Genomic DNA, 5116 nt, shown 5'->3' on the forward strand with positions numbered 1-5116 from the left:
GAGACAAAGAGAACACTAGACTTCTGCACCTCCTCTTGGCACGGTTTTCAGGCTTTAAATTTTTTTGCCCGGGACAGGTGATTTTGGCCAATCAAAAGTAATTTCAGAGGGAGGGTGTTCCTATTGGCTGTTCTTCAAATACATTTGCACATACATGTCCCTTCAGATGGTGAAAGCCTGATTCAATAGCGGAACATCCTGCAGAAAAAAGTTGCTATTCCAGCATTGGCAACACCTGCATACACTGCAAAGTAACCCCCAAAAAGTAAGACAGACTTATCAAAAAGAGAGTCTAAAAGAGAGTCTGACAATAAATAAAAAAAGCATATGTCAATATCAGTGAAGGGCTTCAGAGATGGAGAGGAAATGTTGCTAATAGTTTAGCTGTATGCCAACCGTAGCCAAAGGCTCACAGTTGCATCTTTAAGGTCATGTTTATGTTGCTAGCTAAAGCCTTGACTCATAGTATTGTTATTCCAAAGGGCTTTAGGTAGGGACCTTCAGTCAGCAGCTGTAGCAACTTGAATTCAGCCAGTGCAGGGGTCTGGGGGTGGGGTCTCAAGGATGTGGGGGGTTGCGCTGGCCGAATTTGTCTGAATTAGTGCTACAGCTAAGCTGAAGTCAGGCTCTGGAATTGCTGCTTGCGTTCCTATCAGGCAGTTTTCATGCATTGTTCTTACACATACCTATGAAAAATAATGCACCTCAAGTTGCATATATCCCATGTTATCATGAGCCAGTAATTAGTGTGTAACCCACATAATTGGGAATGTTGCATTTATGTGACCAGTGCGCTGAAAGGACTAAAGAACAAGGAAGTCCCCTTTTAAAAGCAGGTTGGGGTGGTGGATGGGTCTCAAAACACAAGACGCTCCGACTCAGGACTTTTCCCAGTAGACTGGTGATCAGAACTGAGTGAACTTTGAGTCATTTGAAGGACCATCATCACCAGGTTTCTTTTCCTAAACGTAACCAAAGTAACTACTTGCCCAAACCTAACCAAAGTAACTTCACACTACATATGTAACTTTATGTTAAATATGTAACATCATTTGTGGGACACTAATGTGTTAGATAGGCTATCACACAAGCCATTGTATGAGTATTTTGTAGTCCATCTAGTCTTGTTCCAGTATTCCACTTCTCATCAGGTTGCCCTGGTTCCTCAACACCTGACACGGACCTTGTTGACCCAGGTGACGTCCGAGCAGTATGACTTTTGCCTTTGCACTTTTGTTCATCCTGAGGTAGGCTAACAGCATTGACAACCTTGCCTAAGGATCCACACTGGATGTGTGTTGCCCTGCCAAACCCCAATGTTTTGCGCCAAAATCAGAAGCCTTAACCATTGAGCTATCTAGCTGCTTCATTAAGCTAAGATCCAATAGGCACTCCCAGATCCAGACTGACAAACTGGTGACAAACCGGACATCGTGTTGATCAACAAACAACAGAAGAAGGCAGTGGTGATAGATGTAGCAATCCCGAGCGACAGCAACATCAGGAAGGAGGAACACGAGAAGCACAAGAAAATACCAAGGGCTGAAAGAGGAGCTAGAGAAGATGTAGGGAGTAAAGGCAACAGTGGTGCCAGTGGTAATTGGAGCACTCGGGGCTGTGACCCGCAAACTGGGAGAGTGGCTCCAGCAGATTCCAGGTACAACATCTGGGGTCACTATCCAGAAGAGTGCAGTCCTAGGAACAGCTAGGGTCCTGCGCAGCACCCTCAAACTCCCAGGTCTCTGGCATCTGTTAACCTTGACATTACGCTTTTTAAAACCCTGTAAATACATTCAGTGTTTTAAATAAGTGCTTGATCAGTTTAAGGGTACATCTTGGACAATATCAGTGTTTGGTCTTGTTTGTTCCAACAGGTCATTTGAATTTAATGCTGTTATAATTAGCAGAGACTGTCCGTAGCAGAGAATGACAATATGGTAGTTTGTTCAAACAGTGACCTGACAAAGACCTACTACAGCCGTGGGAGTGATTACCAATCTGTAAATTATGCATTACACCCTCACTCTGCTCATTTTGTTATTGATGGAGACAATATGAGAAAGACAAAGGAGAAACAACTGAGTCTACAGAAACCGAACAGTCATGGAGGAGGGAGGAAGCAGGTGAGGAGGAAGAGGTTAACCCTTAATCTGAAAGCAATGGTCCTGATGTGTGTACAGAGCGTGTGTGTGTGTGTGTGTGTGTGTGTGTGTTGTTCCTTAAGCACCAGGACTGGATAGCAAGCGGAAATTACTTTTTTTTGCCCATATCTGTGTTTGTGTGAGGAATGATAATAGAGTCTCATTCAACATCAAACAGCGGGGGCTTTGGCCACCACAACAAACTACATAAACTTTTGTTAAAGCCTTTATTCATGAAATTAGAGGTAAGATGAAACTTTAATGATCCCCATAAAGGAATTAGGCTGTTGCAACAGCAAACAGAAACAGGCTACATCAAAGTGCACTAGAATAATGTACTGTATACTGTGAGACCACAGCAAGGGAAGGTAATTTCAACATATATCAGTTTCAACATTCCTAATTCTTTCTTTCTTTCTGTCTGTTTTGATCTGTCTCTTAACCGCCCATCTGTCACTAAAAACCCATTTCAGTGGTCATTTGTTTTCATGGAGATACTGAAGATAATTATTTGACACTTTGATGAATCTGTGTTGTAAAGGTCAACTGTCATCATTCCTCTGCTTAAAACATTGGAGCAAAAAAAATATACTATAATAAAGATGCTGTAAATACTACCTATTTGTTAACCCAACATTATGATAGAAGGGGATGTTTGTCATTTCTCTAACAGGCTGTGCAATGGCATCATGTTGGTTTTGTAGGGCACCATGGTAGAGGGGGTCAAAGGGTACAGACCCTTAAATTAGATCAGGTACAACCATTTACTTACTGACTTACTGCCTCACCAAAAATCAGGGACCACGAAAGGAAAATCCAGAGTACAGAGAGAACAAGACAAGGAAAAATGTCTGACAAATAAAATGTGAAGAAGCACCAGGCATGACAGGCGGAGCTGAAGGTGAGAAGGGAGGCAGACTAATGTCAGCAAACAAAACCTGCTGTACTGGCTCCATTTTAAAGCTGCAGTGAAGACACGGGTATCATACTGAACTAAAGGACCTAAGGCATCCATTGGTACCAACCGTGGTGTGCCATCTTGTCGGAAAGGGGGCCAAAAAATGCTCCAAAGTTACGCAAAATTTTGGCAAGGGAAAAAGGAGCTTTGCCATTTTTCAAAATGGTGTACATAAATATTTCTGCATTCTAGGGTCTCTAAATTACCTTGCAGTAATTCCATCAATCAATGTTTGATTTTACTTTTCCCGAACTGAAAGTTGAAAAATGTTCAACATTGGGCAAAACACTGCACTTGTCACTGTCATTTTTACCCAGCTGTCCGATCACAGTGGAGGAGGGGCGGGACAAATACCACAAAGACCAACCGTCACATCAACAATAATGGAGGAGAAATGAATACTGCTGGCCATATGGATCGACTGATTCGTACACTCTCCCTACGTGCTTCAGCCTTCCCTTTATCCAGAGAAAGAACCAGAGCAAGTAACTTTGTGCCAAAATTTTTACCTCAGCAACCAGATGCAACCAAATAGTCTCAGCCGTAGAAAACACTACACCGCAGAAGCGCTCTCAAGCACTTACAGCTGGGTATTTTAAGAAGAGCGCCTGGCATTTTCAGCTGGAGAAAAAATGCTTTGAAGTAACACTAGTGATTGTCCAACCAATGAGAATTTGGTCAGACAAGGGCATATCGACCAACTGATCAACCAACCGACCAGAGAGTTAGTGTAAATTGTCAAAAACACTCCTGTGAGCTGACAAGGTCCAAGGAGTGGCTGAAGTTAGACATAAAATCTAACTTCAACAGACACCAGGTATGTGCGGACAGGTTTAAATATCAAAAAGACAACATCCTTTTTGGATTCAAATCAAACAGCTCACTGACGGCAGGAGAAATGGGAATTTTCAAGTGTTGGATTATTTATTCTGTGCTGGGTGACCACAGGAATAGACTTGGGGATGGATGCATGGATGGATGGTGTAATGTAAGCAACGGTCAGGGATTAGGTTAGCAGAGTGAAGGATTTCCAGATGAGAGAGTAATCTAGACGTGTCGATATTCATCCTCTATGGGGGAAAAATACCGGGCCAAGGAGATTATCCTGATGGTGATTGCGTAATCTCGGTGTGTGTTCGCATGTGTGTGTGTGTGTGTGTCATGGCAAGCAGACGGCACAATTAGTCACTCACTCAGTCATGGCCTCGAGCTACGATCAGACACATACGCACACGTCACATCAGGCATGCAGCTACAGAGCTGCAAGCACACTTTTACACACGGAAACACACACCAAACCATTGATGAAAGAGCTGTGGTGTTACTTTCTCAGCTGAGGCTTTAATGAGGAACTTGGATTTTCCCTTTTCACTCCATCCCTCTCTCCCCGACCCTTCTTTCCTCCTTTCCTTCTTTCTCCCCTCTCCCCAACTTTCCCTAGTTGCTTAATGTCTAAAGTCTGCTTCACTGCTCCCTCTTTACTTTCTCATCCCTGCTTTCACCCCTCCATCATTTCTCCCTCAGTCTCTTTTCCCCCTCTCTCCCCTCTTTCCTTCCCTCCCATCTTCCTTTGTGTTTCTCTCCTTTATCCCTTCACTTCCCCTTTTCCTCCTTTGATCCGCCCCGTTGCTACCTTCTTTGCTGCTTCTTTACTTTTCTTTGCACACCGTCCTCCCACCATCTCCGGATTTTTTTTAATCATCTTCTTTCCTTTTTCCTACATTTGTCCTCTTCCCTCCTTTCCCTCTCCACTCCTTCTCCTTGCTCTTTTTCCCTTCTTTACATCTTGTCCTCACCTTCTCCTCTCCCCTCCTTTCCTGTCCAGGTCCCTCTGTCTGCTGGCATTTTACCTTCTTTCTTCATTTCCCCTAATTTCTCCTCTTCCTTCAGTTCTTCTACTTTCATCCTCCCTCTTTCCGTAATTCCAGACCCAGTCATGTTTCTTAATCTCAACCACTACAATCCAGTTAAAGGAATTATCATATTATCCTGCTAGACTTATGATGTCATTCGTTTT

The sequence above is a fragment of the Epinephelus moara genome, chromosome 5 (genome assembly GCF_006386435.1).
Source record: "Epinephelus moara isolate mb chromosome 5, YSFRI_EMoa_1.0, whole genome shotgun sequence".
Classification (NCBI taxonomy): domain Eukaryota; kingdom Metazoa; phylum Chordata; class Actinopteri; order Perciformes; family Serranidae; genus Epinephelus; species Epinephelus moara.